Below are 22615 nucleotides of genomic sequence, written 5' to 3' on the forward strand. Positions count from 1 at the left end.
GCCATCTCGGCGTGATGATATATTCGATAATTTTTGAAGTGAAAACTTCTTTTGGATGGGGTAAAAGCATTGAATTATGTGTATGCTATATATTATGTGCATAAATTGTGTAGAGGTTTTTAAATTTAAAATAAATGTAAAACCTATTTTAGGATGGGGAAAAAGGATTTATTTCGCGACCGTCATCTCTTCAGAGAAATAAATTTTGTATGTATATTTATTATGTGTATGTATATATAAATTGCGTAGAAGTATTTAAATTTAAAATAAATGTACAATCTATTTTGGGATATAGGGAAAAAGGATTGATTTTGCGACCGTCATCGCTTCGACGAAATAAATTTTATTTATTTATTTATTTATTAACGGGCCTTGCCCACTTTTAGTACAATAATTTACAGTTTAAAAACCTCAATAGAATTAGTCAAATAATAAAGTCTTAGGGCCGGTTGTTCGAACGCTAATCAACATTGATCACTATCAAAATACTTAATTACTGTCACAACTGTCAATGTCAACTTTGGTTGGGTTGCCGAAAACATAATTATTGATGACAATTATGAAATTAGTTAATCAATTATGTTAATAATTGTTATGTTAATTGACTAACTAATCTCATAATTATAATTAACTATGTTTTCAGCAACCCAACCAAAGTTGACATTGACAGTTGTGACAGTAATTAAATATTTGATAGTGATCAATGTTGATTAGCGTTCGAACAACCGGCCCTTAATATAAAAATAATCTAAAAACAGTCGAAAAAGTGCTTAGAAAAATAAAGTTAAAGTTAAAATAATAAAACAATACAACATTGATATAATATAAAACTGACAGGTACAAATACAATACATCAAAATTTATATCACAATTTGCTTTAACAGGCTCACAAATTTACTATAGCTTTCATTAAAAAAATCCAAACTATCAGCATAACAGTTAGCCATTCGTGACACTCTAGGTATATAAGAATTAAGGCCAACATTAACAACAACAAATACGTTAACTGATCTGGTGTTTCTTAATGGAACTGAAAACAACATCGTGGACATCAATGAAGGACAGTCAATCATACTATTAATGAGTTTAAAAAATATTTTGAGATCTACCTGATCCCTCCTCACTTTCAAAGTAGGCAGGGAAAATTTAACTTATAATAATGCAAAATCATATGAAAATTCATTTACACGAGGTATATTGGATTTATATGCTAGGTACCTAAGGAATTTTCTCTGCACCTGCTCAATTCTGTGAATGTGTGAACTATAATGGGGGCTCCAAACTGAAGAACAATATTCCAATAAAGGCCTGACAAGACTACAGTACAGCACTCTAATAGCATTAATACTCCTAAAGTCATGTATGCTTCGCTTAATGAATCCAAGCATCCTAAGTGCTCTAGAAACTATGATGTCAATGTGATTGGTGTGACCCCAAGGTCCCTAATTAATGAGACTTGGGACAATGGTGTTCCTTTAATACTATATACAGGGTGTAACAAAAATACAGGTCATAAATTAAATCACATATTCTGGGACCAAAAATAGTTCGAATGAACCTAACTTATCTTAGTACAAATATGCACATAAAAAAAGTTATAGCCCTTTGAAGTTACAAAATGAAAATCGATTTTTTCGAATATATCGAAAACTATTAGAGATTTTTTAATGAAAATTGATATGTGGCATTCTTATGGCAGGAGCATCTTAAAGAAAAATTATAGTGAAATTTGTGCTTCCCATAAAAATTTTATGGGGGTTTTGTTCCCTTAAACCCCCCCAAACTTTTCTGTACGTTCCAATTAAATTATTATTGTGGTACCATTAGTTAAATTCAATATTTTTAAAACTTTTTTGGCTCTTAGTATTTTTTCAATAAGGCATTTTTTATCGAGTTGTGGCTTCTTTTTTAATATGTTTACATAAAATTTTATGGGGGTTTTGTTCCTTTAAACCCCCCAAATGTTTGTGTACGCTTCAATTAAACTATACTGGGATACCATTAGTTAAACAAAATGTTTTTAAAACTTTTTTGCCTCTTTGTATTTTTTCGAGAAGGCAACTTTTATCGAGATATGGCTTCTTTTTTAATACGGTTCAAAATATACCTAAAAATGTAAATCATACATAAATTTTCATATTATTACCAAGTCTCCATAATCGTACTTAACCATATACAAATATGTGGTGGATTTCACAAATATTCAAAATATCTCGATAAAAACTGAATTTTCGAAAAAGTACTAAGAGCCAAAAAAGTTTTAAAAATATTGTGTTTAAGTAATGGAACTACAATAATAATTTAATTGGAACGTACACAAAAGTTTGGGGGGGTTTAAAGGAACTAAACCCCCATAAAATTTTTATAGGGTGTCCAAATTTCACTATAATTTTTTGTTAAGATGCTACTGTCATAAGAATGCCATATGTCCATTTTCAATAAAAAATCTTTAATAGTTTTCGATATATTGGAAAAAATCGATTTTCATTTTGTAACTTCAAAGGGTTGTAACTTTTTTTATATGCACATTTGTACTAAGGTAAGTTAGGTTCAATCAAACTATTTTTGGTCCCAGAATATGCGATTAAATTTATGACCTGTATTTTCGTTACACCCTGTATATTCAAAATTAATTTTATTAAGTTTTTTAGTAAAAGTTATGGAGTTGCACTTAGTGATGTTTAGATCCATGGCATTGATCTCACACCACTCATCCAGTCTGGCCAGATCTGATTGAAGTTTAAGACAGTCCTCTGGGGAGGATATTTTGAGGTAGCATTTCAGGTCATCTGCAAAACACAAGAATTCAGCAAATCTAAAACAGTCCGAAATATCATTGACAAATAATACAAATAATAAGGGTCCCAAATGGGACCCTTGCAGTACTCCAGAGGGGTTGGGAATATTTTTAGACATGTAATTATTTACCTTTATAGTTTGACATCTTTCAGTTAGATAACTGGCTAGCCATTCCAATAATGTTCCCTGAATACCAACAGTTTCTAGTTTGTTGAGCAAGATTTTGTGGTTTACCCTGTCGAATGCCTTGGAAAAGTCTGTGTAGATCACGTGAACCTCCCCGCCCCCATCCAAGACGTCCCACAGATAGTTAGCAAAAGTAATTAAATTTAATTCTGCAGATTTTTTGCTAAGAAACCCAAACTGCTCTTCTATTATTGACAAACTTAATTTTGATCTTAAATAAGCTGCTACTATTTTCTCGAATAATTTTGGAATGGAATTAAGAATGCATACTGGTCTATAGCTGGATATATCAGCTCTGTTACCAGACTTATAGATAGGCGTAAGATAACTCGCTTTCCAGAAATCTGGAAAGATACCTGAAGCAAGAGATTTATTGAATATCACATGGAGTGGACGTGAAAGAACAAAACTACAAGATTTCAGAACTGAAGGAGGGATGCCATCTGGACCTGGTCCCTTCGTTATGTCAATATTAGCCATCTCCTCGTAAATGGTTGAAATAGGAATGTTATAATCAGAGATACAAATATGATTTAATGAGGGTTTACTTTGCGGATTGATATTTTTGTCAGTGTAAACTGACTGAAAATATTCTGCAAAAAGATCAGGTCCCAACTGACATTCTTTATCTTTAAAGAACAACAAAGGTGGTAATTCATTTCCACTTCGCCTGCTCTTAACAAAGTTCCAGAACTGTTTTATATTTCTTTGATCTGTTAAAGAAAATTCAGATTTTTCAACAAACTGTAGGTAGCACAATTGAGATAAGTTTTTACACTCAGCTCGAAATATGCTATAATCAACATAATCGCCTCTTAACCCTGAATTTTGAAATCTTTTGTGAGCCTGTTTTTTCTGGATTGTCAGCTGCTTCAACTCTGGGGTAAACCATAATGGAAATTTTCTTTTAGATACTTTTTTTTTGAGGAATTACAGCATGAACAAAAAAGTACAGAATATCATAAAAAATGTTTACCATATTATTGACTGAGTGATTTAATATCCTGGTCCCTTCGTTATGTCAATATTAGCCATCTCCTCGTAAATGGTTGAAATAGGAATGTTATAATCAGAGATACAAATATGATTTAATGAGGGTTTACTTTGCGGATTGATATTTTTGTCAGTGTAAACTGACTGAAAATATTCTGCAAAAAGATCAGGTCCCAACTGACATTCTTTATCTTTAAAGAACAACAAAGGTGGTAATTCATTTCCACTTCGCCTGCTCTTAACAAAGTTCCAGAACTGTTTTATATTTCTTTGATCTGTTAAAGAAAATTCAGATTTTTCAACAAACTGTAGGTAGCACAATTGAGATAAGTTTTTACACTCAGCTCGAAATATGCTATAATCAACATAATCGCCTCTTAACCCTGAATTTTGAAATCTTTTGTGAGCCTGTTTTTTCTGGATTGTCAGCTGCTTCAACTCTGGGGTAAACCATAATGGAAATTTTCTTTTAGATACTTTTTTTTTGAGGAATTACAGCATGAACAAAAAAGTACAGAATATCATAAAAAATGTTTACCATATTATTGACTGAGTGATTTAATAATGATTCATCCCAATTAATTTGACTTAAACAGTCATTTAAGAGAGTTAAATCAGCTGATTTAAAATCATAATAAAATATATCATTCTGAGGACTGCTTTCATTTGTGTGATTCGTATTGCTCTTAATCTGAATGTTTAATGGAGGATGATATCTATCAGCTGGTACCAATGGGTCGTCGCTCAATGTAACAGAAGTATTTTTATTAGTGGGTAGTATCAGATCCAGGATTCTATCAGTGTTGTTGGGGACTTCATTCACCTGATATAAGTTGTGAAATGCACAAGAGTCTATAATAATACGTATATTATTATAATCTACGTATAATAATAGTAATATTACTATTACTGCTTTAGGGACGTTGTGGTATTTTTAGATGAGGAAAAAGTATTGAATTAGCGACCGTCATTGTTTCGACAAAATAAATTTTTGAAGTGAAAATTTCTTTAGAGACGTTGTGTCCTTTTTAGATGGAGAAAAAGTATTGAATTAGCGTCGGTCATCGCGACCGTCATTGCTTCGACGAACTAGTTTTTGAAGTGAAAACTGCTTTATGGACGTTTTGCACTTTTTCGATGGGGAAAAAGTATTAAATTAGCGACCGTCATTGCTTTAACGAAATAAATTTTTGAAGTGAAAACTTTTTTAGTGACTTGTGCACTCTTTAGATAGGGAAAAAGTATTGTGTTTGCGACCATCATCACTTTGCCGACTAAATTTCGTACGTATATATATATTATGTATATGTATACATAAATAGCATAGAACGTACGCAACGCGTATATAAAATAGCTATAGCACTTTTTTTAGATAATGATTTATTTATTTATTTATTCACGGGCAAGCCCTATTCAGATATAAATGTTACAGTGTTCTAAATTATCATAATAATATAACATAACAAAGTGGTTTGAGAAAAAATAATTCTATGAGTAGTACAGTTACAAAAAAGAAGAAAAAAGAATAAGATAACATATAGGTCAGTACAATTGCAAACAAAAGATAACACATAAATCAATTCAGAAATGTTCCAAGGTATAACGGTTTTGAGTTATCTAATACATACAGGTCATGTAACACTAATCACAATACAAAAGCTCTGGCCGAAAGTATTAAAAAGTTAAAAAGTTAGGGAAGAAATATGAATTTTAAAGCGGGAAACTGATTTATTAAAAATTTCGAGGTTATTTAATGAGTTAGCTAATCGAAGAGTTCTAGGAATAAATTTGTTGTAAGAATAATTGAATCTATGAAAAGAAACATAAAAGGTTTTCACCTGCCTAGTCGAACGACTGGGGACAAATAGAGATATTTTGGAGAGAAGCTCAGGGCAGTTACACAGCCCGTTGATAATTTTAAATAAAATTATTAAGTCTCTTTGTTTTCTGCGTACCTCAAGAGGAGGTAAGTTCAGTATGCGCTCTAATGCAGAATAGTCGTAGTATACATGCATCTTAGTGGCAGTATATCTCAGAAAATTGTGTTGGACAGCCTCAAGTTTCAGTTTATGAGTAAAGTAATAGGGGGACCAAATTGTGGAACAGTAATCAAAATGAGCTCTAACCAGGGAGAAAGAAAGGGATTCAATAGCTGAGATGTTAGTAAAGTCTCTGGTGGTTCTTTTTATAAAGCCAAGCATCTTCATAGACTTCTGTATTGTACTAGAAATGTGTGATTGATAGCTAAGGGCGGAGTCAAGGATCACACCTAGATCCTTAGTTTCAGAGGCAGAATGTAAGGTCAGATTATTTATACTATATTCGAAAATGATTGGATGATGAGTTCGATGAAAACGAAGAATATGGCATTTGGATGCATTCAAACACATACCATTTTGCATACACCAGATAGATAGGCGATCAATATCACCTTGTAGTGAAAATTTATAAGTGAATCGGCCTCACATGTGATTATTTTAAAACATTTTAAATCATCAGCGAATAACAAAGTTTCACTTACTTGGAAACAGGGTATTAGATCATTGATAAATATATTAAACAACAGAGGTCTCAAGTGTGATCCTTGTGGTACACCTGAGGTAACAGATGGTATGAGAATAGTAATGATTAACCCTGACAATTTGCGATCTTTGAGTAAGATAGCTCTTGAGCCACTTTGATATAAGGCCATCAACTCCGTATAAATAAAGTTTATGAATCAAGAGCTCTTGTCGAAAGCTTTGGAAAAGTCAGTTTACACAGAGTCAACTTGTAAACCCCTCTCAAGAGCATCTGTCAAAAAATCAACATATGTTATGAGACCGAATTAATTTTGGATGGGGAAAAAGCATTGAGCTCGTAATTTAGATACTATAAGAAGTTTTCACTTCTGTCGGCACTCCCGACAGGGATGAGTGCTTTAAATTTTTTTTAAATGGGAATAGGGCTAAAGTTTTAGCTTAAGGTTATTCAATTCTCTATTCAGTAATATAAATATTAACATGATTATTTATACAGGATATGAGGTTCAAGATATGAGGTAGCTGAACAACTCGTGTGAGGGTCAAATGGTGCCCAGTGCTTAATCATGTATTATCTATAACATCAACGTTATTTCAAACAAGTTTTGTCAATGTATCCATGACTGTATCATTTTAAAGGGTATTTACCCATATATTGTCAATGTTGGTGCCTTAGCATGTGAACATCCTGTTCAGCTTTGATGATGATCTGTATTCAAATCGAAAACGTTCTGAATTTGTGATGTAGCCGTTTAAGGGAATTTTAATAAATTGTATACCTTTTATAAAGGGTTTTAATAAATTTTTGTTGATATATATGGTATATACAGCCAGCTACAGGAAAATTTTTTTTTAATGGTTTAAACCATAAGATAATGTTTGTTAAGGTTAGAAATGTTATCTTTTGAGTTATATTTTTTGTATTTTGTGTAGTTTGAGGTTAGAAATAGTAAGAATTGTCTGAAAATCGTTCGCGGAAAATTGTAAACTAATAACTAACCGTGCTAGCGCACAACATTAATCCCTAATTGGTCTGAAACTTGTCCAAAACTAGTCAGAGACTGTCTCCGCGAACAAAGCTTATTTTTGATGTTTCAGGTGAGACAAATAAAACATAAGTATGTACAACCTTGATATAAGGGACTTCTATTTAACGGAATTCTGTCATAACGGACAAAAAATCTGGCACAATGTAAAAAAATAAAACGTCATGGTAAGAGGCAACATTAACGCGTTATCAGTATTTTTGTTTTTCGAAAGTTATGCGAACTTTCAACAGTGCGGCAATAGTGTGTCGGCAGTACGACAGTGACAGTGACATTATACTATCAAAAACAATCATTATTATACTCATAGGCGCGCTAAATGTTGCCAAGACAGTCAAGTTCGATTTATTGTTATGCCGCGTCCGCATTGGTAAATTTTTCGTGCGTACCAGCTGTTCGTCACAAATATTTGCGTGCTCGAAGTAAATTGTGCTTGTGCGGACGTGTTCGTCGCATAAATCGGACGAAAGAATTTTCGACGCACACAACGCACACGCTCTATCCGTTATCGTTTTCGAGCAAAGATCAAATGATTCGAGCAACGCGTCCTCACTAATAAAAATTTGCGACGCAAATTTTTGCGACGAACCATTATAGTTCAATACGCACGAAAAATTTACCAATGGGGACGCGCCATTATAGATAATCGATTTTTAATAGTTCCAATGTAACACAAAATCTAGGCATGGATAAAAAAGTTTATTTGAAGAAAGTGCATTTTTTGTTCTTCTTAATGGCGATACAGGCTCGGTTTTGCAATATTTTATTTAATTATAGAGTACCTAATTTCTGCATACTAACATATTTCTCAAATTGGGCTCGTACCGCAATATTCTTTACTACATCACGTAATTGCTGATGATCATCACCCCTTTCTTCAAGAAACTTAATAATGTCATTTAAAAATCTCGAAACCTTTGCAAAAACTTGCTGCGACTCAAACACCTTACGTCGGTATGTAAGATTAAATCTGGTTCTTTATCATCAAGTTGTTGCTTTAACAGCCGTTTTTGCAGAGATTTGAATCTTTTTGAATATGGATTCCATGTCTAATCACTCAGGCAAAAAATTTTGGATCTCCGATTTGTCTGAAAATTGATATATAGCTTAAATGGATATATATTTAAGGTCAAAAAATCTTCTTCTTCTTTTTGTCTCAAAATGTTATTTTATGCGATTTAACAGTGATTTGGTGTTTATTTAAACAAATTTGCATTTTCTGTCGTAAAGTATCAATAAAAAACATAATATTTTAATAGAAAGGACTAAAAAATGTCATTATATGGCATTATAACAAGTTATTTTGAATCAAAACAAGTTTTTGATCAAATTTTATAGTGTAAAAAACGTTAAAATACCGTTTTTTACATTTTCCTTTATTTCCAAAATACATCATCATCGATTTGGCTGAAAATTTGCCCACAGATAGCCAAAAGATAGGACTTTAAGTGGTTAGAAGGATTTGAATTATATTACAATACCAAAAAAGTTACATGCAGTAATATCAGACTCAAAAGTATATATTAGTCCAGTCGGGATAGCATTTGACCTTGAATGCCGAGCTGCCCAAAATTTTATTTTTCTGATCTTTACGGGAGTCAATAGTAGCCTAAATTTAAAATCATGAATGAATTCCTCCGTTACGTTAGCAGCCATCTTGATTTTAAAGGAGAACCTGTTTTGCTTAATATCTCCGCCATTTTTAACTTTTCGGCAAAAATGGTAGGAACTGAAATTGTTTCAAATAAATCGTATTTACAATTATTACAAGTTCTTTTTAACAATTTTTGTCGTGACGTCGATATTTTCGAGTTAATTGTACTTACAGTAGACGCCTATATTTTTGACTATAATATTGCATGTAACTTTTTTGGTATTGTAATATAATTCTAATCCTTCTCACCACTTAAAGTCCTATATTTTGTCTATCTGTGGGCAAATTTTCAGCCAAATCGATTGTGATGTATTTTGGAAATGGAGAAAAATGTAAAAAACGGCATTTTAACGTTTTCTACACTATAAAATTTGACCAAAAGCTTATTTTGAAACAAAGTAACTTGTTATAATGCCATATAATGACATTTTTGAGTCCCTTCTATTAAAATATTATGTTTTCCATTGATACTTTACGATAGAAAATGCAAATTTGTATAAATAAACACCAAATCACTGTAAAATCGCATAAAATAACATGTTGAGAAAAAAAGAAGAAGATTTTTTGACTTTAAATATCTCATTTTTACGTCCCGCAGAAGCTATATACCAATTTTCAGACAAATCGGAGGTCCAAAATTTTTTTTGCTCCAAAATTGAGTGATTTGAAATGGAATGACCCATATACAATTTTAAACGCAATGTCCATCACATCTTTTATGTAAAGCCTTTTACTGGCCAGGACCTGTTGATGAATAAGGCAGTGGTAATTAATGAAGTCCAGGAAATCTTCATCTTGGTGACATAGTGATATAAATCCATTATTAACACCAATCAGTGCCGGAGTTCCATCTGTCTTTATTGAAACGAGCTTAAACAAAGGCAGATTAAGGCCATCGGTACATAATTCGCAAATATTTTACGGCTATCCCTACTTTTTCTGTCTTTACACGGCAAATTACGTGTAGTAAAATTCACGCTGGCATGGATATGTGAACATTACTAGAATGTCATTCTACTTGAAACTGTCATCATGAACTTAAAGAGATGGCTTTTGAATGTTCTTGGATAACTGTTATTTGTATAACTGTAAATTATTAATTCAGTTAATAAATGTGATAATTTTTTCACTAACTATGTATTCAGTGATTGTAATACTTTATATGTACAACAAAAATTAATACTCAATCGAGAAAAGAGGAAAAGATTTTTTAATAATACATTTTTTAATAATATATTGTTACTATGGAACGCTTACAATTTTGAACATCTTTAACAACAAAATACTTGGATCACAGAATATATTATCCTGATTTATTCTCTGCTTGGATCTTTCACAAATAATACACAATAAATAACTTTTTATTAAGGTCACGTCTTAAATCAATTATTTATCAAATACACTATACATATATTAATATTATTTAATCAACAACTCAAAATATTCCCGATGTCATGTCAAATATTTAAAATTGTCACTCATTGTCACTGACTGACTGACAATATGCTGACAGTATTCTATTTGACTGAGTGCGTTGTAAGACAAAAATAGATTTGTAAAATACTACCACGGACATTGTGTTGATTTTTTTCGAATCCTGAAAAAACCAATAAATTTTTTGAAAAATTTAAACGCAGAATGAAAAACTAAATTATTACCGAGCGCCGAAAGTTCCTTAGAATAAATAAAAAGTTTATTTTGAATGAGATATTTGAAATTAAAAATCACACTAAATTTTCTCTTAGTTTTTCACCCCTGTAACTTATTAAAATAAACATTATCGAAGTTCTCTGGGACTTTCGACAATCGTTAATAACGTAATCTTTCATTCTGCGTTTAAATTTTTCAAAAATACTTATCAGTTTTCTCAGGATTCGAAAAAAATGAATCCCCATTTGAATAGCATTGCAGCCGAAAATACGTACCCATCCTCTTAACAACAAATACTTGGATCACAGAGTATATTATCCTGCTGTATTCTCTGCTTGGATCTTCCACAAATAATACACAATAAATAACTTTTTATTAAGTTCGCGTCTTAAATCAATTATTTATCAAATACACTATATGTATGTCAATATTATTTAATCAACAACTCAAAATATTCCCGATGCCATGTCAAATATTTAAAATTGTCACTGTCTGACTGACAATGTGCTGATAATATTCTATTCGACTGAGTGCGTTGTAAGACAAAGATAGATTTGGAAAATATTACCACGGACATCGTGTTAATTTTTTTTCGAATCCTGAAAAAACCAATAAATATTTTTGAAAAATTTAAACGCAGAATGAAAGACTAAATTATTACCGAGGGCCGAAAGTCCCTCAGAATAAATAAAAAGTTTATTTTAAATGAGATATTTGAAATTAAAAATCAGACTAAATTTTCTCTTAGTTTTTCACCCCTATAACTTATTAAAATAAACATTATAGAAATTATCAGGGACTTTCGGCCCTCGCTAATAACGTAATCTTTCATTCTGCGTTTAAATTTTTCAAAAATACTTATCAGTTTTCTCAGGATTCGAAAAAAATGAATCCCCATTTGAATAGCATTGCAGCCGAAAATACGTACCCATCCTCTTAATCTTACCGACTAAATGTTTGAATTACGTGAATAAATAAATGCCACGTGTTCTGCCTATTAAGGATATCATTGTTAGCAACTCTTCTCTTGTTGAGAAATCATCAAAGAGTATCCGAATGAGAATAAGTAACTGTACAGTATCCATAATATCCGTAAATTCAGCAAGCTGTAGCGACAAAGCAACGCGCTGGACTAGATCTCTTTGCAGTTGTTCATTAAGCCATTTTCTTTGCCCGCGATCGACTGATCTAGGGGCCGCGAACGGCGGGTTGGCCTCCCCTGGTCTATTAATAAAATAAAGGGATCATGATAATGGAAGGGAGAGGGTATTACCAATAACTGAAGAGCCTCGATATTATATTAATGATTAAAAAAAATTAAAAAAGGATATGTTAAAGCATTTAGAAGACCCTGGCTTCAATATAAAATTTATTTGGGTTAAGGCACATATTGGACTCAAAGATAATGAATATGTAGACTACTTAGCTAAATCCAGTATAACATCAGGCACTTCATTGTCATATTCTTTTTGTTATTACTATTTTTAAAAGAAACCAACTACTGATATGGAAAGATCAATGGAATCTTTACTGCTTAACAAACCCCACAAGATACACCACTTTACAACCAGTGATTCCACCAAGTACTTGGTTTAAGAGTTTTAAAGCTCCACGTAAATATATAACAACTATAAATCGACTACGTTTTGGACATGCTTGCTATCCAAGTCATTTATAAACATAAATGTGATTAAAGACGATAATTACTGCAAACATTGCGGAAAACAGGGTGATCTTGATCATATCTTTTTTGAATGTACTAAGTTTCAACAGCATTCAAACTCTCTCTATAAAAATTTAATTAAACTTAATATGCTTGCACCATTCAATATCCAGTCTCTGTTGGCTACAGGCTCACAACAAATATACAATATCATTATTATAATAGATGTCTTGACAGATACACGCACGTCCTATAATATTTGTACGCGGGCATGAATTTTTTTATGATTTAAGTTCAAATTTGCATCATTTTTTATCATAAATGTTATATCACTTTATCAGATATCCACCATTGTTTTTATTATAATATTATTATATTGTATTATTTATTGTATTACTATATTGTTTCTGTTTAATTTGTATTAGGGATAGGATTGTACATTCTTTATTGCAACTGGCTGAATAACTAACGTCTATGCCAGCGGTGCTCAAAAGTCGATCGCCAAAGATTTTGAAGTCGATCGCGATTAATGAAAAAAAAATAAAAATGGAAAATATATGTCGGCTATCAAAGTCCAGTTGTCACGTCCAACGGTTACTAGACATATTGAAATCATGAGCAAAGACTTGGAAAGCAAAGTTAAAAGTATGATATTATGAAGTGAATATACTTTTCTTTGCAATTTGACGAGTCAACCGATATGATTGATATAATACATCCCAGTTACGTATTTTCATTCGGATGGTATTTTCAGATATTTTAGCTAAAGAAGAATTGTTGACAATGCTGCCTCGGAAAGAAAAAACTTGCGAAGAAGATATACACAACCGAAATATACCGATTTACAAACTACAGTTCGACCATATTCACTTTGTATTTGAGATTTGGATGCGCACTATTATTGAAGTTCGGTTTTTCCACATTTTCTGAATATTATTTTGGTATCGGGCAGGTAATTTACTTGGCGAGACGTTACCAAAATAAAATTTAGAAAATTTGGAAAAACCGAACGTCAACACCAATGTGCATCCAAATCTCAAACACAAAGTGAATCTGGTCGGATCTTAGTGTGTATTGCAATAGATGGTGCACCATCCATGACTGGCATTAACAGTAGATGCGTTGTATTATGTCGAGCTAACGATGACTTTCCATAGTTTTTTTCATTTCATTGCACCATTCATCAACAAGTTTTGTCTTCCAAAATTTTAAATATGGACGACGCGACGTCATGAAGATGACAACAAAAATTGTGACTTCAATTAGAGCACGAAGCTTGGAGCGACGTCTTTTTAAAGCGTAATTGGAAGCCAGCGACTCTGCGGAACACACTAGTTTACTTCTGCATACAGATGTGAGGTGGTTGAGCCGTGGAGGATATTTAGATAGGTTCCAGGAATTACTTCCCGAAATAATTCCTTTTCTCGAAAAACGAGGGGTCGACACTCATCTACTTCAAAACGAAAAATGGCTCAGTAATCTGGCTTTCGTATCAAATTTAGCAAATCATTTCAACCTCCTTAATTTGGAACTATAGAGTAAAAATAAAACAATTATCGATATGATGAGCGCAGTACATTCTTTTGTCAACAAATTGAAATTACTGATTAATCAAATAAACAAAAAGGATTTAAACAACTTTCCATCGTTGAGAAAAGGGTAATCTCTCATTTGAATTAGTATGCTTATTAGCTTAATACGAGACGGAGCTGCAAGCAGTTCATAGCGAGGTTGAAAGACGCTTCGCTGATTTTAAAAAACTGACTGATATTGTAACATTCATAAGGCGGCACACATAGTGAAAGCGGGTTCCTGCTTACGGGCAAACCGCGCGGTTCTCGCGCGCGGGTATGGTAACACAGTGAAGACGGGTAAAAGCGAGAGAGATCGTTCAAATTTTGTTAGTTGCGTCTACTACTTGTGGCAAAATGTCGTCTTCCGATGACGATATAATTGCTTTAGATTCTATTTTGACTAAACTGAAAAGAAAGAGAGTTGGTGTACATCCTATTAATCGAGAGAAAGATTAATTTATGGAGAATATCATCATCTAGTTCAAAAATTAAAAGAAGATAATGAACGATTATTCCAGTATATGAGAATGACTCAAGAGACTTTTAATTATATTTTGGAGAAAGTGGAGTATCGTTTAACTAAAAACTGGTGTAATTTACATAAATACATATTTACATTACATATTCATTGCAAAATCAATGAACTCGCGCGACAAAAAGAGGGAATAAACTAAATTCTCATTCGAGTAAACATTAAAGCCGCGCGGAAAAAACTAAATTCTCATTCTAGTAAAAGCGGTCAGGCGGCTTGAAGCGGTTGGCCCGCGCGGACCTGCTTTGACTATGTTCGTGTACATTTAAAGACGTGCATTCTTTTTGAAAACGTTTAAAAGCGGGTCCGCGCGGTTTAACCGTAAGCGGAAACCGCCTCCACTGTGTTCGCCGACTAATGCATTTTCTTGTCAAGAGATTTCCGTCCAAAATGAGGTACTGAAAATAATTTCGGATAAGTATACACCTTAAATCCAAAGTGACCGATACGGAATTTTGGTCTTTCATATCGTCTGTCTGATATCCGTATTTCAGGTAAGTAGCTCTGCAGCTCACAGCACTCTTTGGATCAACGTACTTGTGTGCGTCTGCATTTTCCAAAATGAAGGTACTGAAATTAGAGTATCGTAATCAGCTAACTGACGAACATCTGTCATCATGCTTGCGTTTGGTCCTCGGTAATTACGTACCAGCATATGAAAAATTTGTTAATGATATGCAGTGCCCATGCATCAACATCCAAGCAAAATTAATATGAGAAATATGAGTGTATAATTACAACTCTCTAGTTACAACTTTTTATTAAATAGAAATGTGCAATAAACTTTTTTATTTTGAAAATTGTTTTTATACTAGCAGTTGATCGCTGGACGGTTGCAGTTTATGAGTTTATGTGGTAGATCCCAGGCAGTATAAGTGTGAGCACCACTGGTCTATGCCGTTAAATAAAAAAATACTAATGATTGAATTTAATATATTGTTTGTAATTTTTAAGAATTGCACATATCCTTGTTACCATCAACAGATTTTTATTTTAGGTTATCAAGAGTCTAATAGTTTACACCTTGAAGAAAAAACATGTTCAATATGTTGCAAGCAGTTTTCTCGAAAAGATGATTTAGAAAGACATATTCAAACTCACTCTAAAAAAACTTATCAATGCGAAATATGTTTCAAATGGTTTCATCGACGTAGTTATCTCAACTCTCATATAAGAAAGCACACTGAAGAGAAACTTTATCAATGTAAAATTTGTTCTAAGTCGTTTTCGCATGGGGGTGCTTTGAACATACATGTCAAAAAGCACAATGGAGAAAAACCATTTCAGTGTGAAGTTTGCTCCAAATCGTTTTTTCAATCAAGTGATCTTAAAATACACATGAGAATTCATACGGGAGAAAAACCTTATCAATGCGAAATTTGTTTGAATTATCATTCCCGAAGAGACGATTTGAAAAGACATATGAGAAAGCACACAGGCGAGAAACCTTATCAATGCGAAATTTGTTCAAAGTCATTTTCCCATGCAGGTACTTTGAAAGAACATATGAGGACACACTCCGGAGGAAAACCTTATCAATGTGAAGTTTGTTCCAAGCTGTTTTCACATACAAGTGCTTTGAAAGTACATATAAGAAAACACACTGGCGAAAAACCTTATCAATGCGAAATGTGTTTAAAGTCGTTTTCCCATGCAGGTACTTTGAAAGAACATATGAAACTTCATACTGGAGAAAAGCCTTATCAATGTGAAATTTGTTCCAAGTCATTTTCACGAAGGACTGCTTTGAAAGTACATATCAGAAAACACACTGGCGAAAAACCTTATCAGTGTGAAATTTGTTTAAAATCATTTTCTCAGTCAGGTGATTTGAAAAAACATACAATGAGAATGCACACTCAGAATCAGCAAAGTCTGCAAATCTGAGCTCTTCCTGCCGATGCCACCCTGTACGTCTAATCACCCAGAAATCTTATGGCCTCACAGAAAGCCAAAAGTCTCTTAAAAGGTACCTCCCTCACCTGGCTCGGCTGCATAGATGCCGATTCCAGGATCTCCCACCTCTGATAGGCCAATGCCGGGTACCAGAGAACTTGTGAGGAGATTTCCTCCTCATCATTACATAGACGGCACCGTGAGCCATCCGCCAGTCCAAGCAGATGAAGGTGCAGTCGGAGTCTACAGTGGCCGGTGAGCATACTGACCACCAGAAAGCATCTTATACGATCTAGAAGAAGCAGTTGGGCTGTGAGACTTTTGGATGGCCTCACTATGTGGAGCCTAGCCTGTCTCAAACCTCCACAACTGGCCCAGGAGTCATGGAACCTCCGCAGAAGAAGCTCCCTGAGTCTACCCCGACCAGTACTGAAGGGCACTGCAATCACAGGTTCTAATTTGAATGAAAATATTGTGTCGTAAAGTCTAGTAAGTGCGTATTGTTGTCGCGAAATATAAATTGTAATTAGTTATATGTTTAAGGACCGGTATTTCAACAGCTACTTAAGCTACTTTGCTTAACTAAGCCTCTGTCAAAAGTTAAGGAGAAGCTTAAGCTGGGTGCCGTATTTCCATCATTTCCTTAACTAAACTCGTCCTTAACTGTCAAGTTAATTGGTTTGGTACCTCTGAATACGTCAAAATGCCAGTTCTAACTGTTCTGAGGTAAAAACCATTACTCTTGACATTTAATTTTGTTTTGTCATCTGTGTCAGTCTTATTTTCACTTCACTTAATTTTGTGTACATGGTAAATGTGTTGATATTGTCCTTTTCATGATCATTTTTCAGTGCGTCACAAATGATAGGAAAAAGGGTAAGTCCGTGATAATACACATTTATGACATTTATTCTAACATGGCATTTTAGTTAAATCTGACAGTTGTCACATTTTATTTTCAATTTGGAATAAAAACAAATTAAATGTGTTTCTTGCATTTATAAAACGGTATTTTCTTTGATTTGTATAGTCTTATAAATTATACAGATTATATTTGTAATATTATTATCTAATTAAAAATAAATTATTTGTTTATTATGGCGCCATCTATCGACAACTAAAATAACTAGAAATAAATGTTATAAATGTCACCGACGAAATGTAATCACCGACGTGCGTTTTTTTCTGTCACATACAATTTAATGCGTTAGAAAGAAATCGAAAAACTGTGACGCACTGAAAGATGATCATGAGAAAAAGAATAGTATATTGTGTATGATACATATTTATATTTTCTTGGTTATGTTTTTTATTGGTATTCTGCATAAGCAATAGATCCGTCTTTGTAATTTTGTTTATTGGATTTATATTCCTTAAAATGTCAAATTGGAATGTAAGTTTACTTTTGTAAAATAAATGTACCAAGCATTGCAGAAATAAATAATGCTCATGTGCCTATACCTTCCAAATGGAGTAAGAATTTGATTTTAATAATCCAATAATAACGTTATTACGCAAAAGTTGGTGTTCAAAATAACTCTAGAATTATTAATCTATAGAAATAGCCTCAAAAAACAGAAAACAAATTTTAAGCAAAGGCTTAAACCAACTCCCGCGCGGGCTTAAAATTATTTGGATTAAGCCTATGCTTAAGCCTCAAAATGAAGTGGAAATACAATCATCTAGTCTTAAGCTCAGGCTTAAAGTAAACTTTGGCTTAAGTGCGGTTGGAAATACCGGCCCTTCTTCTTCTTTTGCCCTTTAATTCGTCCAATTTTGAACATAGGCTTCCCCCAGTTTCCTCCATTCGCTTCTGTTTTGCGCTTTCTGTTTCCAGTGCGTTACTCCTAGCTTTTTAATGTCGTCTCCCCACCTTATCTGGGGTCGTCCTCTTGCTCTCTTTCCTGTCCATGGCCTCCATTGTTGTATCGTGGTATTCCAGCTATTGTCCGTTTGTCTAGCGTTATGACCTGCGAAGCTCCATTTTAGCCTGGCTATATGTTGTCCTGCGTCTTTGACTTTTGTTTTATTTCTTACCCAGTTGTTTTGCTTTTTGTCTGTTAATTTTACTCCTGTTTTTAAGTACTGTTGTATTTTTTTATTCTTTAGGACCCATTTTAATTTCCCAAATCTTGCCCAGACTAATCTGACCCTTCTTTTTACCTCCGCTGTTTGTTTTTCCGTATTTATTTTTATTATCTGTCCCAAATATATACAGTGAGCACGTAAAGGTTGGAATAAATTCATTTTCTTGAGAATGGACAATTTTGGAAAAAAATCCCGAAACAGGTCGATTTTTATTTGTAAATTACGACTTTTTGACATATATATTATACTAGTGACGTCACCCATTTGGACGTGATGACGTCATCGATGATTTTTTTAAATAAGAATAGGGGTCGTGTCATAGCTCATTTGAAAGGTAATTCAATTCTCGATTCAGTAATATAAACATTAACATAATTATTTATACAGGGTGTCCAAAAAAATTTTTTTTAAATTAAATTTATCGACATAAAAAGAAGAATCTGTAATTTATTTAATTCAAAATACATTTTACTGCTATCAGAAAATAGGAAAAAATATTTATTTGACAAATAAAAATTTTTGTTTTTTGCAAATTCAATATTAAAGCAGCCACCCACCTACCTCTGGACAATATGAGCATTTATTTAAGCGAAAAGCAATGATTTTTTTTTCAAATAAACATTTTTTTTCTTTTTTCGGAGAGCAGTAAAATGTATTTTGAATTAAATAAATTACACATATCTTTTTTTTATGTCAATAAATTTAATTCAAAAAATTTTTTTTCAACCCCCTGTATAAATAATTATGTTAATATTTATACTACTGAATAGAGAATTGAATTACCTTTCAAATGAGCTATCACACGACCCCTATTCATATTTAAAAAAATCATCGATGACGTCATCACGCCCAAATGGGTGACGTCACTAGTATGATATATATGCGAAAAAGTCGTAATTTAAAAATAAAAATTGACCTATTTCGGGATTTTTTTTCCAAAATCGTCCATTCTCGAGAAAATGAATTTATTCTAACCTTTACGTACTCTCTGTATAATCATTAACCGCTTCTATTGTGGTATCGTTTAGTATTACGTTTCTATTATCTTGTGTGTTTGTCATTGTTTTTGTTTTGGCAAAATTAATTTATAGACCGATTTGTTCGGATTCATTTGCTAGTTCGGTTAGCATGGTTTGTAGTTCTTCAAAACTTGATGCTATTACTACTACATCGTCTGCATATCTTAGGTGGTTTAGTTTCTTTCCATTTATGTTTATTCCCATGTTTGTCCATTCCATTGTTTTGAAAACATCTTCCAGTGCTAATGTAAATAGTTTAGGAGAAATAACATCTCCCTGTCGCACTCCTCTGTTAATTGGTATGGGTTTTGTGGTTTCTTCCAATTGTACTGTCATTGTTGCTTTCTTATATATATTATGTATTAGCATTCTGTATCTGGAATATATTCTACAGTTGTTTATAGCTTTTTCTATTGTCCACATTTTCACGCTGTCAAATGCTTTTTCGTAGTCAACGAATGCTAAGTGCAGATCTATATGGTATCCGTTAGCTTTCTCTATGAGTGTCCTAATTGTTAGAATATGGTCAGTGGTGCTATATCCCTTTCGGAATCCTGCCTGCCCTACTGGTTGATATGAGTCCAATTTGTGTGTTAGCCTGTTGTTGATAATCCTCATGAATAGTTTATACGTTTGCGACAGCAGTGAGATGGGTCTGTAATTTTTAGGTCCTTTCTGTCGCCTTTTTTAAATAGCACGATTTGTGGGGGCCTCTAAAAATCTACCCGATCTTAAGACAAACCCCCCGAGATTCGAATTTAAATAAAAGACTTTGTACTTTTACTTTATATAATCAGCTTTAAGAGTTAACAGCTTGCAAAATTATTAAATGACGAAAAATCAACCGTATATCTCTAAAATGGATAGTTCTAACACACCGCGTATAATTAAAATGCTAGTAAATACCATAACCCGGAATGTCAAACGTGCATTACAGTATTTCTTATCGAACTTGTTATTACCACTCGCGATATCTTAAAAAGTTCCCTATTTTCCGGCGATGAATCCCGGAAATATTCTATGAATACTAAAATGTGATCGCCCGTATCTTGACTTGTCAATTCACATTTTAACACTGAATCTTTTACGACACTTACTGCACGAAAATTCCCGGTACCTACCAAGGTTAAATTCTTCCCATATCGTATAAGCGAAGGTTTTTGTATATTCAACAAAACAATGACGCAATTATTATCAAAACAGAACGTATTTGTCTGAGCAGAAGAATGTGTTCATTCAGCGCTTTTGAAACTCCTAATATTATAACGATTGTTGAATACCGTGCTTTAAACCGGAGAACAATCAATCAAATATTTAAATGTCTCGAACAGGATTGTAAGACTTTCGTTCCATTCGTCGGGTATTTCTCCTTTATGTATGCAGTGGTTAAATAGATTTCTTAATGTTTGTAAGATTTCTTCTTTCCCTTCTTTCAACATTTCAGCAAGGATTCCATCTGGTCCCGGTGCTTTGTTGTTCTGTAATTGTGATAATGCTGCTTCTATTTCATAATTTTCTATTTTTGGTAATGTTTCACTAGAACTAGAATATAATGCTGTTTCAATTTCTGGTTGCAACGAACGAAACGGTTGCAATCCGGGACGGCACGCTTCGAATTTGGGGGAGAAGAGGATATGGGTCTACTGATGATGGGGCAAAAAAGCCCCGAAACCGGTATAGACTCTTCTGCACTCTCTGATTGAACTAGAATATAATGCTGCCGCAGTTTTGGGTTGCAACGAAATTTAAAATGTTCATACATTTTTAATGTTTAATTTATTTACTCTTTTTGGAGTACTTAGGAAATCTTCTCGTTAGAGCTTTACCACGCTGAGCAAATGGGACGTGCATTATTTAAAATTCCCTCATCTTCTGATCGTCTTGGCACCCGCATGGCTTATAATTTTTAAAAGCCTCGGAGGTTGTAACCAGAGAGGTTTCCACCTGTTGTCAATCTGGTGGTATGTAACAATATTGTCGGTTTATGTACTACTAGATTGAGATCTTAGTTTATTTGCTCATTTTTTTACGTTACATTTAATAAAGGTTCCTATCAACACTGTAAATTTAATACTTTCTTCGTTGGTTTTTAAGAATCGCACCTATCATTGTTACCATCAACAAGTTTTTATAGTTTGGGTTTTATTTTAGGTTATCAAGAGTCAAATAATAGTTTGCACATTGAAGAAAATTCACGTCCAGTTTGTTGCAAGCAGTTTTCTCGAAAGAATGAGTTAAAAAGACATATTCCAACGCACTATAAAAAAACTCACCAATGCGAAATATGCTTTAAATGGTTTCATCGACGTAGTTATGTCAACTCTCATACAAGAAAGCACACTGGCGAGAAACCTTATCAATGCGATATTTGTTCAAATTCATTTTCCCGTGCAGGTACTTTGAAAGAACATATGATGACACACTCCAGAGAAAGACCTTATCAATGTGAAATTTGTTCCAAGTCGTTTTCAAAAAGGAGTGTTTTGAAAGTACATATCAGAAAACATACTGGCGAAAAACCTTATCAATGCGAAATGTGTTCAAAGTCATTTTCTCTCGCAGGTACTTTGAAAGAACATATGAGAGTGCATACTGGAGAAAAGCCTTATCAATGTGAACTTTGTTTTAACTCCTTTTCGCATAAGAGTGCTTTGAAAGTACATATCAGAAAACACACTGGCGAAAAACCTTATCAGTGTGAAATTTGTTTAAAATCATTTTCTCAGTCAAGTGATATGAAAAAACATACTATGAGAATGCACATTCAGAATCACCAGGGTCTGCCAATCTGAGCTGCTCTTGCCGATGCCACCCCGAGCGACTAATCCCCCAGAAACCTTACGGCCTCACAAAAAATTCATGTCTCTTAAAAGGCACCTCCCTCGCCTGGCTCGGCTGAATAGTTGCCGATCCCAGGATCTACCACCTCTGATAGGCCAATGACGGGTATTAACAGAGAACATTTGAGGGGGTTTCCTCCTCCTCATTACATA

At 33.4% G+C, this 22615-nt stretch overlaps 1 protein-coding gene across 6 annotated transcripts in view; it reads left to right on the forward strand.

Moving 5' to 3' along the window:
* LOC126881703 (zinc finger protein 239-like) overlaps positions 1-22615 on the forward strand; it is a 47240-nt gene that overhangs the window by 5081 nt on the left and 19544 nt on the right. For 3 of the 6 annotated variants that reach the window (XR_007696964.1, XR_007696963.1, XR_007696965.1), the window contains exon 3: positions 15617-17004. The exons of the other annotated variants lie outside the window; for them this stretch is intronic. The gene's annotated coding sequence lies outside the window, so the exon portion shown is untranslated. The remainder of the gene's footprint in view (positions 1-15616; positions 17005-22615) is intronic. 6 annotated transcript variants of the gene reach the window in all.

Source organism: Diabrotica virgifera, chromosome 3 (assembly GCF_917563875.1).
Source record: "Diabrotica virgifera virgifera chromosome 3, PGI_DIABVI_V3a".
Classification (NCBI taxonomy): Eukaryota; Metazoa; Arthropoda; class Insecta; order Coleoptera; family Chrysomelidae; genus Diabrotica; species Diabrotica virgifera.